This window comes from Aulostomus chinensis, chromosome 1 (assembly GCF_037954235.1).
Source record: "Aulostomus chinensis isolate RoL2024-O1b breed Wild chromosome 1, RoL_Achi_v1.0, whole genome shotgun sequence".
NCBI classification, from domain to species: domain Eukaryota; kingdom Metazoa; phylum Chordata; class Actinopteri; order Syngnathiformes; family Aulostomidae; genus Aulostomus; species Aulostomus chinensis.
In genome coordinates, this window is record NC_141320.1 from 63,835,940 (window position 1) to 63,850,670 (window position 14,731).

Consider the following 14,731-nt stretch of genomic DNA (forward strand, 5'->3'; position numbering starts at 1 on the left):
TGATGGAGGGAACCGCGGCCTTGTTTACTCACAATCAGGACAACCGACGATGAGGGAGCGAGGGCACGGGAGAGAAGTGAGAAAGACAGAGGGGATGCAGAGTGAAGAATGTGTTCTCCTCATCACTGATTTGATGAAGAGACTTTCTGCTGATCCACTTCAGTTAATAGCACATTAATAAAAAAAAAACACCTCCCGGTGGGTGGGGTTGGCGTTTTATCTCAAAGACACACCGCCTCACATTAAAAAAAACCCTCATCCTCATCCTCCCAAACATTATCAAATCAATCATGGTTAAATGGTAGCAAGTGCCGGTGTAGTTTGGAGCCAGACAATATCACCGGATAATAAATGAAAGGAGCTGCAAGGGGGAAAAAAGCAGATGAAGGACAGAGGTTAGTGATATTTACTGATTTATTACATTTGGCTTCACCTTTCTGTAGCAAGGACTAAGATAAATCCACAACTCAGCACAGCAGAAATATCAAGGGCATTTTTAATCTCTGCTCGTTTTCGGGCCTTTATTGAAGTCCAGTAAGAGAATATCAACCATTTATGTTCTTTACCAGCAGACGAGTCCAGTTTATAGCAGATAAGGTGGAGACGTACAGCTCCGTCTTCTGCTGATTGCAGCCGGATGGGAAAAACCTCCTGGGACGTTCAAAGACAGTCAGTGGAGTTGTTATAACAAGTTGCACTCTGAATGTGTTGAGTCATCAAACTACAGAGGGAGAAAAATATGCTTACCTTGATATTTTACAAGTGAGTGTGATAGTTTGGAGCAACACTGAGAGACCACAGCGGGATCACATCACCAGCACACGACGCTTCCACATTCATCCTCTTAATTATCATTGTAGCTGTCATGGAAATGGCAGAATAAAAACACTTCACTTGTGAGACTTTAATGGGTACTCTAGCCGTTTTCGCCAATGAGCTGCTGAGATACGACCGGTATAATCCTGCCAGCGCTTATAAAATCATGTTTATAATCATTGCGGGATTTCATAAAGATTTAAAAACCATTAGAAAGGCCCTATTTGTTTATGTTCCTGCATGTGTGTGCAGGCTTTCTAGACTTCAGCCCCCTCCAGGGATAGCTGGCCTCACCAGGCTCCTGCACCTTTATTTTCGGGGTCCTGAGCTGAAAAGTTTGGGAACTTGGCAGTGGGAACTCAAGGTGTGTGCGTGTGTGTGTGTGTGTGTGGGGGGGGGGGTTCTGTCTGACGAGTATTAACTTGTTATGCCTCATGGTTGCTGTAATGAGGAGGATAGATAAGAAAGAGAAATATGTCGTTGAGGGTGAATTAGCGCCGCCAACCGTGCAAAGGTGCGGACCAGAGCACAGAAGATAGACATTAAAAATAAAAAAAAGAAACAATAACGCCATGTCGGATCCTTGTTGTCGCGCCAGTGTCTTGTTGAAACACCACAATCTCACACATAGGTTTCTTCTTATCAAGGCATCTGTATTAGAACTGAAAAACTCAGGTCATCCCTGGTTTTGACACCAACTCCAACCACATTCATGCATCAAGCACGCACACACACACACACACACACACACACACACACACACACAAATGCCTTTTCAGCAGAAATGTTTTAACACCTTCTGTTGGAAATGCATCCCCCACAATGCACCGCTGGACATCTGACAACTCGACTCGCAGCAGGCGTTTGAGTGGTTCACATTTTCGTGCAATTAGCCATCACAGGAAGCATCTGATTGGCCAGGGACAGCAGGAAATATGGAATGATAGCAGCTCTTCACTCGTGGCGACGGGTCCTCACTTCGTCTCAATCGGAGCTTATTGACTGTGACTTTTGTTTGATTATTATTGCCCCTTTAATGGCCTCCAGTAAACGCACCAGATGGTTGTCTCGTGGTGCACTAGTGATATAAATGGCCTCAATATCAAACTAATGAGAGCAAATCACAGTTTCGTGGGGAATCACAATCACGCAAACACCACAGGTTCAAATGTAGCTTTCATTCATCAGTCACAAACAAAACCAGGAGGACAGAAGCTCCCTAAACAGGACACTCCGCTCTCATCATGATCCCTCCATCAATAACGGGGAGAAGCATCACCACACAATTAACTGGACAGCCCTGCTGGAGGCGGTGTGAAGGGAAACCCATTACCAGCACTTTTAGCTGTACGCAGCACGTGAAGGTGAAGTGTTTTCAATAAACTCGAAGAGCCTTAGAGGACATTTAGTCAAATCTGCTTTCTGTTGAGGCCTGTGTCCACCACGTAAGAAAAAACAACAACCACGAACTCTAAAATAGAAATCGATTTTCAAATCGTAATTTAAATTCCAACTTTGACACACAAGATGTAGGAGACGTTGAGCTTGAGAGACGCTTGAGGGAAAAACTGAAGCGAATTACAGTTGGTTTGATTAAGTTCTAAGTTTGAATTGTTCTGGAAAACCCTGAGCTATCAGCCCAGAGGTTCAAAACACTATCACTGTGACTTGGTATCTCTGCCTCTGATGAAATTTAAAGCCCAAATCTGACACGTGAGATGCCAAATTTTGGGAGATGTTCAACTAAGAATTGTTAAGGTTAAAAACTGCTTAGCAGAATTTCAAATTTTGCTTGCATATATTCCTTTTTTTTGTTGTTGTTGTTGTTTTTTACATAACGAGTCATAACTGTCACTTACTACCTCTTAATTGTAACCATTCATGTCTTTTCTTCTCTTGGTGTAAACAGGATGCAGAGCCAACAAACCTCCAAAAATGTCTGATCAATCGTTGAACAATATTTTGGACTTTTCTGCCATGAATCAATGGGAAAAGAAACAAATCTAATCCACAGCAGCCGTCTTTCTTTCGCAGCCACAGCAGGCTGGTATCTGTTTGACAGTCCGTGTATTACAGACAACCTTTATGTGTGTCCTTAGTTATTGAAGCACTTGAAGAAAAAAGGAAAAATAAACTGTGTGAGCAGAAGACTTCTCAAGGACGAGCAGAAGCACAGCTCTTTGTGACAGCACAGTAGTATTATAAGCACCAGGGTTAGGGGTCATGAAGGTTACTTCCAATTTTCTGACAAGGACTCCAAGAAAGAGCACAAACAGAAATGTTTTTCTGTCTCCAACGTTCCAAGTTAATAATGTCAGACTCTTCGTGTCACAACAGTATGAAATAACATCCAACCAATGGAAGTAGTCCTGCATTTTTCTCACAGACATTGGAATTCTATAGATGAGTCAATTTCATCTCAGCATAACAGGGTGTTCAAAATATCAGTATCAGGCTTCAGGGTTCAGAGACTTTTCCAGGCCACAACCTTCAACTTACTGCAAATATTTGACTAAAATTAACAACAATGTTAGCCCTTCTCTGACTGGCGCTAAGGAAGTTAGCATTTCCTTGTTTTCTTTCATTGTCAAGGTTATTGCAAGCATCCCCGTTAGCCAGGGCAGACAGTTCGTCTTCCTTGAGTCCTTGACAACATGAAAACACAAGAAAGAGGGAGAAAATATCAACAAGAACAACAAAAAAAAAACATAATCACAGTGCAAACTTCCGCTGCAACCTACATAATTTTCTTCTACAAAATGTCCAAAGAACATCAACTGAAGTCAATCTGACGTGCTCATTCTTGCCTATTCCTTTACTTTGTCGCTGGCTCAAACTTGAGAAAAACAGTAGCTTTGGAATTAAACATCTGACCGCAATCTGCTCTTTGTTGCTGCCTAAATGTGGACGATGAGTTTCAGCAGTAATTAAATCAGAACTAAAAGAATATTGAAGAGAAAATGCCACTGAATTATCTTTCGTAACCTCAAGAGTCGTGACAACTCAACTGTCTGGTAACACGCTGCCTCCTATTGGTGTGGACAGTGAATGCGAGTCGCTATCTGCTCCGATCACCTCTAAATTCTACTTTTAGACAAAAAGAAGGAAGTTTTCCAGTGATTGATGACTTAATGCGGCTTAGACTCTCCTCCTGTCAGCTCAATGCCTCAAATAGATTTTCAACTTTGTCCTAAATCAAGGCCTTTGCTCCGTTTTTCATTTTCTCTCCGTCATACGTGTGATGATGGTTTATCATTATGTAGGTTCATTAGCATATTTCATATCCTGCTGCCAACGCTTGCAGGTCTTTATCTGTCTCCGTCACACCGAGGTGCAGAGGACAACTTCACGACAATACCAGCACAACTTTAACTGGGAAATAAAAAGTACTTCATCACTCACACAGATGCACCAGTGCACCAAAAACCATCAGGACTTCTTAGCATCAACATGTTTAAATGAAACACACACACACACACACACACACACACACACACACACACACACACACACACAGGTGCTGCTTTGTCACCGATGTTCACCAAGTGATAATTCCTACAATCAGCAGCGGCAGGAAACGTGAAGGCTCTCTCTCACACACAGAGGATTTTTTAATGTGTGAGAGTTGAGTTTTCAGGCGGTAAAACATAGGGGGGGGGGGGGGGGGAGAAGATGAAAGCGCTGTTGAGCAGCTTGTTCTTTCTCCGTGCTTCTTCTGTCACGTTCACCAAGGGGGAGCTTTGATAGGTGTATGCTCATACTCTCTCTCTCTCTCTCACACACACACACACACACACACACACACACACGCAAGGTTCACCAAGAAGAGAGCTGCAGCAATAATAATTAGATTTCACTTCAAAGAACCCTGCAGTTGTTTCGGTGGGAGATGGAGCTGATGCATGATTGGCTACTCACACAAGCAGGTGGGTGCGCCGGGGTACCGGACCACCTCTCTCCTTCGCTCTAGTGCGAGAAGATGAGCTGTGCAGCGCTCGGCATGTCAGAGAAATCCATCAATTTAACCTAAAACCAAGCTTGAGTGTAAAAACAAGAAAAGTTCCATTCATAAATATTCATTGTTCACTGGGCTGTTTGAGTACATTAAAAAGGTGCTTTTACAGTCGCGACACAGCTTGTATGATGCTTCACAGCTTTGGGGATCAGAACCTGTCTGCTAGTACCAGAGTTCTGAATGAGCTGGAAAGTGTGTCACACGTTCCACTAGAACAAGCCGCCTCCTGCTGCTTCATACTGTTCTTCCTGCTCTTTCCTTCAACTTACGAAACACTGTTCACCGTTATTTTTTTTTTTTTAGTCTTGATTTATTTCGACCACAATCCACATTTATTTTCTGTTGCCTAAGTGAAGTACTGGTTGGCCACACACTGGCCAATAGCATCGAAGCCGTTTTAGTCAGCCACGGTGATGGAGGGTGGAACTCCTGTGTGATATCATGGGAGTATTGAACACCAATCAGAGTAACTGATTTAACACCTGGGGCTTCACATTCCGCATTCATAGAAGGTATAGCACTTCCTGAGTTTGCCATAATTCCAAAGCACTCAGACGAAAAGCATTGTTAATCATTAGAAAGCAAAATACGCCCGCTCACGGCTTACATGACTTGGAAATGCACTCTCTCATGGTCAAAAGCGGTGCCACACATCACTCAGCACGCTTTTGTAACCAGACGCAAGAAACTTCAGGGAATTTCAAAACTGTCCTGTAAACTTTTGCAGTGACGAGGTTTACAGATCAATACACCAACAAAGAGGTGCAAAATACTCCACTGAATGCGTATTAATGACAGACGAATGGAGCAAACATTATAGCTGCTGTGTCAAATAGCGATGTAATCAAGCAAAGATTATGATCACACGTCTACACACACACACGCATGCACAAACTTCTATGGGAAAGCTGTCAAAAAAACACTGGTGTGTATTTCTGGGAGGAATAGCCCCTGCTTAATTACTGCCATGCTAATTGAATCCTCGTGTGAGTGATGTAGGGGTATAGGACTGTGTGACAGAATGAAAATGAAATACTATTAAGCAGCCAAGGAGATAATCCATTTAAGAATGTCAGGGAATGGAGAAGGATTAGCGCGGCACCATATGGCTTGCCTGTCAGACGGCGTCGAAGCTGTTTGAAATCTGAAATATTTTCATTTTGCCTCTCTTTATTTTACCTGTCATTCTTAAAAGTTACTGACAAATTGCTTCGGGCACATCAGGACATCTTGTCAAGAATCTTGTTCTCTTCTTTAGGGGAAACTTTGGATTTGACTAAAACCTTGAACTTAGGAAGAAAGCTGCTGATTTTTTCCAGTGACTATTAAAATCAATGCAGGGCTAATCAAATTGTTTTATCCTCTGACAATAGAAACAAGTGCCTCTGCTGAGATTATCTTAAATCACAGTTACAAAACAATGCGACAAAACATTGCAACGCTTCATTCATTTCTCAGGAAATACGGGTGTATTTGCAGTGATATTAATGACCCAGAAGCAGCAGGAGAACCTGAGGATAAACGAGCACCTGTGAGCTCTATACTGTAGCTGCAGGAGGGAACAGCCGCAGAAGCACACACTTCTCTAAGTCACTGACGTTGCAAATACTGAAGAACTTTCTTCCCATAGCTTGACACTTTGCGGTAATGAACCCCCCCCCCCCCTCGTGATGTGGGGCTCAGTATGAAGGACTAGCATGTTCAAGTCAGCTACAAATGACTCACTGAACAGGAGCAAGTCAGCGTGATATGCTAACGGTTATTCGTCAATATACCCGAGATCCATATGTTTTGGCCGGCTATTGGTGAGGACCTCACAATATGACGGGTTTTATTTCCTTCCATATTGTTAAGTTTTGTCTTGAAACCACCGTGAAACCTGTATTTATGTCCCCCTCAATTCAAAAAATATATGTTTTTCTTCTTGAATTTACCGTGCACAGTGACAGATGTGCTGAGTTTGACACTGTTTTCCCGCTCACTGGCCTTGGATCAGAGCGAAGGAGGTGAACCCACAAGTGTCGTTTCTGACATCCCCAGTATTCTGGAAGCTGAACCCGAGCCGAAATTCTGCATACAGAAGGATAATGTGACTCCAGATCTGCACACACTGACTTGTTTGTGGCACAGCTATCCAATTCAGGCCCACAGCAAACTTTGGGTTTAGTTGGCTGTGACAGAGTGTAGCTGCTTGTCATCATGATTTCATGATCAAAGAGTGATCTCATCTTAGTGTGGGCAATAAAAACAGACTAATTACTGTTGAGTCAGCTCATCTGTTGCTGTGGTAACGCATCTGCTGAGGCAAACGAGAAGGACAGCAAGTTGTTGCCCAGCTCCCTTGTTTTCAGTGAAAGAATAAAATGTCCAACATAAATACAGGGGAAAAAAACCCCACAATTGTCCAAAAGGGACCCTTGATTTCTCACGCCTTCCCTTTACTGTTCACTCTGCCCCCTCGAATCATCCTTTTCCCTGTCATTTAATTTCACCCACTTTCATCCTTTATCCTTTCCTTCCCATCCTCTATTTTGTGCATCCTCCAGCGCCCCATCCCTGGGTGCCTTTCTCACTCCCTCTCCATTCTCGCCTCAGGAGGCTGCAGATGGTGCTTAATGGACGCATAAGTGAGCGTAACTGCCTCGTGAATAATTCCAAAGGCACAAGGTGAGCCACAGGACAGCTCTGAGAATGTGTGCAAGGGTAGAACTGTGAGCGTATGCAACAAGACTGATTGTTCAAACAAACATCCCCAAGATGATTTATCACTTTTTGAATGGACGATGGTGTCGTTCTGCAACAGGTGCAACAATAATAGAAAACGGACCTGAAGACTGACATTTCTTTGAGGAAAACTCATTAAAAACGCAGCTAAAGAAGCTGAGCCGGGTAATCATAGGTGATTTGTAGGCTACATTAGCATGCACACAGGCCCATCCACAGTCTTAACGCTCATGCGGTTTGATTTATTAAACTGAAGCTGGGGTTTTTCCAGAGCTGGCTGTATATCTCAAGGTTGTCCTGGTTCGTCTCATATAATGTGGTGGGAATATCTCCTCACCCGCAGCTCGCGGTGGATCCAATTTATGGCTTGATTCTATATTATCTAACAGAGGATCATCAGGGAAAGGGGGAATAAAATAAGGTAGGTAACATTTTACTTGAAGTGGACTTGGGCATAATCGGGACATCATAACTATCACTTGCGTTTAGTGCTCATCATATATCTAATAGCTGCTGATTGTGTAGAACTGAGGAGGATGACTTAGCAATGTCCCTCTAGTTTAATTTAAACTAATAACGAAAGAGTGCAACGAGATGAGGAATTCAACTTTTACTCAAAGGTCAAGGTAACCGCGACAGGTATGCATGCTGTATTTGTAGTCGTTGCCCTTGCTGCAAATATCAGGATTATCATATTTGGAGAGTAGCCTATAAACTAGCTCCAAGGTTACATACAATAAGAGATGCATTAGCAGCGGTGGCGACAGTTTAACAAATGGGCATCATTTCGATATCATTAAGCTAAATTTCTTTCAGTTAGGAGAAAACTCTGAGGGAAAATAAAGGCGGCAAGTTAAACCCATCAGCATCAAAATATATAGATATCCTGTTCACTGAAACTGACCTTGATGTGAAAACAAGAAGAAAATTAGAGACTAAAGAGCCTTAGCTGCAAGAGAGGATGGCCTTTTTTTCCCCCCTCCATCTGTCAGAGGAGATGAATGAGCCGGGGAAGGAGGACAAAAGTTCCAGGCCGCAAAGTTCCACCAGTGCTTGTTGGCTGGACAGAGCACAGAAGCGCTGCTGATAATGAAGGTAGAACAAAGGGGTCCCCTGCCTGTAATAAGAAGGGTCAGCTGTCAGTCATTGAGCCACAGTGCACATCAACAGTCCACACACGCCCAATAAACGAGTCTGATTACCAAAGAACCATTAAGTCCAACACCTGCATGGTTCATCTTGCTCTCTTGGTGGTGACAGGTGTGAAGAACATGATGAGGCTCCCCAGGAGGCAACGACGTGAGGCTGGAGTCACAGGCTTTTAAACCTTTGCAGGTCGATAAGGTCGCGTGTGAGTCGTTGACACCCTGACGTGAATGAGCAGAAACTTATTCAAGACAACGCCTTTGTTTACCAGCTAAAGAGTGAAAACAGGAAATAGGTGGTGTGTCCAGGAAAAAGAACATGGAAAAACACTGTATTTTTCTGGTATAATGTTATGTATTTATTCCACTGATTGAAACGTGTACCTGAATCATGTACGCCGAGACACTTTGCTCAAATGTCAAAATTACATGCTGCAAAATGTCGCAAAACAAATTCTGGAATCGTTTGCAGTGAGACATGGTAAACAACTCCACTGGGAGGCTAGAAAGCACACCTTGGGACAGAGAAAAGCTCTGGTGAATAATAATAATTGTTTAGATTCAGTTTGTCTCTCCCATGAAACCCAAGGCTGCTGTACGAGGCAAAAAAAAACCCAAAAAACAAGCCAACAAATATGCAATTAAGTTGATATTTCCAGCATATTTACTGACTGCAGTGAAGAACTCATCAGTCAAATGAGCATGAACTGGAGCATGAATACCACTCTTCCACTCTGAATTCAGCTGAAAGTGGAAGTGAGTATTCCTGTTTCTAAGACTGCCAGCTCGCGAAACTTAGGTCTCCTCAACTGACTACCCACCGCACCGATGGAAAAAAAACAACAACAACAACAACAAAAAAACCATGCAGATAATGGAGGAGCCTATTAGAGGCGCCACACCCCCCCGTCATTTCCTCATGGAGAAGTCATTAGCTCTCGGAGGTATTGATTCTACCAGGGCACGCCTCATTAAAGGACTCCAGCGATGAAGACAGCAGCTGATAAATGAGCGTTCTCCTCTCTCAGCAGAATGTCACATGCAATGTACTGCAGTCGTGACAGCCGAATTTCACTCGTTCCCTTCATTTTATGTTACTTCTCATTATTTGTAGAGCAGTAAAATTACTTTTAGACTCAGGATAAAGTGTTTTGAGTGAGATGGGAGGCTGCAGTGAAAATAATAGCTCATCTTTAATCTCATGGTTTCTGTTTGATGAGAATAAAACCCTGTGTGGTTTAATTATAACAGCAGTAAGGGAGGTAACAGTGTGCAAAATTTGATCCGAATCAATTGAAATGTGTTCTGAGGTGACACCAAAACAAATGCAGGACCGAACAGGGTAGAACTTTTTACAGCAGAAGCAGAAAGCGACCTTCCGTAACCTTTGAGACAACTCTGCAACCTTTAGCTGCAAACACTCCAGCTCAGCACATGCAGACAGTTATGAATGAATGCAGAGGCCACACCCACTGAGAAGAGAGAGAGAGAGAGAGACAGGGAGACAGAGAGAGAGAGGGGAGACAGACAGGAGATAAATTAATGCAGTGTTTACTCACATTGTCGTTATCTGTAACGTACACAGTGGAACTGATATTGTTTGAATGCCCTGCTTCCTGTTGTGTGTCTGTGTTTCATTCTTGTGTATAAATAAGAGAATGTGCTCGTTTCCTTTTACTGACTTGTAGTAATTAACGTCTGTTTGTTCTTCCCCCTCACAGAGGAGGTATTTGTTTTTCAAAGCGTGTGCAATAATATCTCACAGTGTGTGTGTGTGTGTGTGTGTGTGTGTGTGTGTGTGTGTCTGTGTGTTTAGCTGTCTTTTGTTCCACTGGCAAAAAAAAAAAAAAAAAAAAAATCCTAAACTTGCAAACACTTGGCTTTTTTCTGTCCTGGGATCAACTTTAACCGGCTCTCACTCACCCGGGTAAAATGACCCGTGGCCACCAAGGGCATCAATCAGCTTCTGGTGCCTCCCATCTCGGACCAATCAGGGCTCCGCTTGCAACAATACCCAAGATGGAATGAATGCTTGCTGCCTCCATTGCTAAGTAGCAGGACTTTTTTGTCATCTCATGTTAAAATCTCTGTCAGTGTCTCATTAGGTACCAAGTGCTTTGAAAAATGCATATTTTCTACATGGAGGTTTTTCTAGAGGACTGCTATTGTGAGGTATACACAAGAGATACAAACCGGCAGAGTCACACAAGCTCTTCAACAAAAAAGACACGTTCCTCCTCTTACTATCTGAATATGTTAGAGTGTTTGTTTCGTTTCTTGTAATAGCTTTGTTGTAATGTAACCCATACCGCCTGAGGGGACTGCAGACTAGATTAATGTTGAGTGATAGTCCTTGGGACCCTCCTCCTTGCTTGGATGGAGGCAGAAAGGAGCACTTCACACAGGAAATCTTCCATCATCACCTGGGAGTCTAAAAAAGTAAAATCGAGCATGTGCTTGAGGTAAAAAAAAAAAAAAAATTAAAAAGGAAGCGAGCTGCTGTGCTTGAGAGGATTCCACTGACTACTTTGGGAAATTAATATTTCTGCAAATGTACTTCCATGCTTAATTTCACTTTTTCAAGCATATCCAGGTCCATTAGTGAGATTTTTTTTCCCCCCAGTCATAGAAGTAGTACATCCAGTGTGATTTGAAAGGTATTCTCAGTTAAAAAGGAATGTAATCCAATGTACTCTCAATCTAATTTTCGCAAAGCCAGCAGAAAAAAAATAAAAATCATAAGATGTTCAGGTTTTACTGAGAAGCAGTCACCACTTGCTAACATTACCACTTCTTAGAAGCAGCAGAGCTCCAGTCAAGAGGGATGACATTGGAACTGTGTGTGCGACAGTTGCACAAATATCTTGATTCACTCTGCTGTGCATCAGGAAAGAGATCAACTGCATCAGCAGCAAAGACAGAAGACGGAGCATCTCAAAACGAAGCGTATTAGAGCCGCTGAAGCCCTGTGATGGTGACGGCAAGCGAAAAAACAAAAACAAAAAAAACGGAACAAACGCCTGAAAAGTGGGTTAGAGGTGCGGGTTAAGCGTTCGAAAAATGCTAAAAATGCACCCAAATTAAAAGATCCACCGTTAGAGAAACGGCGTTGTGTCTGAAAGGAATTCAGTTACAAGTCGACAGTTATATTTTGTTTTTCGGGGAGAAATTATGATGTGATACAAAAGAATCTCCAAAAATGTCTTCTCATCTTCAGCCATGAGGACTTTTTCCCGAGCACCAGCTGCAGCAACCCGTGTTTGATCAAATCTTCTACATTGTTCAACAAGTATGACGTGCAAATACAGGCTTCCAACTGCGCCACCATGAGGTTGGCATTTGAAGGGGAGGTTTACACATCTCCCGAAAAATATCGTCGAAGCTATACCTTGGCACTTAAGAGATCCATGCCCTCCCTGACTTTCATCTCAGAGTCCTGACTGTGATCTCTGGATTCTGACTTTAATCTCTGACAGCTCTGATCAACCTACCTGATGTGGGGGTTGGTTCTGAGTTATACTGGCAACATCCAGTTGTTTGCTGGCACGCTGTCTTCCCTGCAGGACTATGCATGGCCACATGTTCCACAGGCAGGGGGTGCTGTCCCACTCCTCTGAGGGTTGAACTGTTGGACTACTCCTATGAGGACAGAGACAAAATCCAGACACTCAAACACACTTGAATCTTGTTCTCGAGGAACAATGGCAAGCTGATGAAGTTTCATTGAAGCAATCTCATGAATTGACACCTGGAAATGGTTGATAAAGACAGACCCTGGCACATGTAACAACTTCATTTTAGAGACAAAATACACTGAAGTCCCTGAATGGGTGTGTCACTCTGTGGACTGTGGGTCAAGTGATATTATGGACTTGGGTCAGAACAGAACAAATGGGAAAACACATGCAGTGGAGGAAAGTGTCACCTATTTATAACACTACCCCACACCTTCAAAATGAAGGCATTGGTGGTTCAGTGGTAGAATTCTCGCCTGCCACGCGGGAGGCCCGGGTTCGATTCCCGGCCAATGCACTCTTTTCTTCCCATCTACGTCTTATTTTATTTGTACGGTTTTTCCTGCCTCGCTCTTTGTCAACTTGCCAGCCGTGACATTTGTAGAAAATTTCATCAAAGTGATCAAGACTTGGTGAAAGACATACGGGGCTCTGAAGGTGGGGGGACATGGACAAGGAACCGGAAATCCCCAGATTGTTTTCGATGAGCATGACAAAGTTTTGATGAGCACCAGATAAACTTTTCTATTTCCAGTGTTTGCTCGTGTCACCATCGGGGCTCCATAGAACCTCAGCCAAAAGAGATGGTGGAACTAATTTCCATGATTATTACCGACCAGGATGTATCATTGCATTTTTATGCTGTACTTCTTTGTTTGGGACTGTTTCTGACCCTGGCACAAGTCATTTTTCTTCAGGGAAATAAATGGGTCATTAAGCTTTAGTAGCATAAACAATGGCAGATGTAAACGGAGACTAAAGTGTATGATGAACTCTTGACAGCTGTGCTTCCCGGTGTTTAATATACATGCTGGAGAAGTGTGGACAAAACCTGCTCGGTTTGAATATTCAGCAATATTTCTCCATTAAATGACCGACGGACACTAAGTAGTCCATCCTTTCTTTTCTTTGTTTTTGTAAATACTCTCGCATGTAAACAAAACCCTAGCCGGGGGTAATGAGGAGAAGAAAGAGCTTTATTTATGCACTATGTTCCTCATTTCCATTGTGGGAATGTGGTTTAGAAATCGCTGCCAACACTGTCATATCACAGCCAGACTGCTGTCCGTTCTGAAATCTAAACAACTGTTTAAGCCACCTTGGAACACGGAGCAGCTTGTTGGCTGGAAATGCGAGCAAAATCCAATATTAGGTGCAAACATGCCAGTTAATGAGTCCTGGCTTCATTGATAAAAAATCCCCCTGAAATGAATAATGCAGCCATTTTATGTGTGCCACTTTCTTTCTTCTGCATTCATTAAGCTCAGATGGCTCATCGCAGCTGGTAAATTACAGCAAGCACGGAAAAAAAAGAGAGTAAATGCAATAAAAGTCCAGCTTAATTATTGCTCAGCCCACCCGAGAAGCCGGTGACGGCAAATCTGATTGCAAACCAGATGTCCATATGTCAGGATCCAAATCATCAGAATTTTCATAGATGGCAGCAGTTGCAAGGATTTCGGAACACTGCAACGGCATGAATGCCAAAAACCTGGGACATCCTCCTACCAGCAGGACGGTGTGAAGGAAAGATTTTTTTTGGGGGGGGGGGGTTGATGGAGATGCTGGTAATGGTGAGGGACAGTTGATGATAAGGCATTATAGTAATGCTACAAAAGAAGAAATTTAAGCGAATAAACCAGGTCACGAGGTTGGTGTTTGCGTCTGTAGATGGCGGTGAAGGCAACGTTACGCTGGTTTGAACGTGATCGCGTGGAAGAGGGTGGGCTCTTTGTTTTGGTCTACAGCTGGAGGAGAACTTTATTCCATGGTGCTCACTGTATCTGACCTCCTGCTGCTTCCATGGTGACAAAGTTTGGGAACAACTGGAACAGTGGAAACAGCTCGGGAGTCAAAGTTTTGCTTCGTCAGATCTGATCAGAATTAGATGGTTTCGTCTCCTGCATTTACTCCGTGTTGAAAAAGGCAAAAAAAAAAAAAAAAAACCTTTGAGGTGTTAGCATTATGCTGTTTCTATGACAAGTAAAATGCGCAAAACAGCAAAATGTACATCAAAATCCATGACAGAAACATAGCTAATGATATTTTGCACTTGTGACAACAGGGAAGACACTGAGAAATAGTGATTCCTCAGAATGCGTGTATGTGTGTGTGTGTGTGTGTGTGTGTGTGTGTGTGTTTACCATCATTTCTCACTTCCTGTGATAGCCTCAGGCCTGATGGTGACTGCCAACCAGATGGACTGGCCAGACCCCAGACAACCTGATGATGATTCTGTCACCTTCTGGCAGTGTTGTGACACTGGTGTCAAACCACCAGTACACACTCGCCCTCAG

General features: G+C 43.1%; 1 long non-coding RNA gene and 1 other non-coding gene across 2 annotated transcripts; one reads left to right on the forward strand and one right to left on the reverse strand.

Annotated features, from left to right (window-relative positions):
• Positions 1–6,631: 6,631 nt before the first annotated feature.
• On the reverse strand, positions 6,632–14,704 carry LOC147272715 (uncharacterized). Its single transcript, XR_015112193.1, has 5 exons — positions 14,579–14,704; positions 12,192–12,339; positions 10,076–10,172; positions 8,781–8,922; positions 6,632–8,672 (listed from the first exon to the last, which is right to left on the reverse strand). It is a non-coding gene; the product is annotated as an uncharacterized LOC147272715 (long non-coding RNA).
• Positions 12,662–12,732, forward strand: trnag-gcc (transfer RNA glycine (anticodon GCC)). Its single transcript has one exon. It is a non-coding gene; the product is annotated as a tRNA-Gly (tRNA).
• Positions 14,705–14,731: the final 27 nt, after the last annotated feature.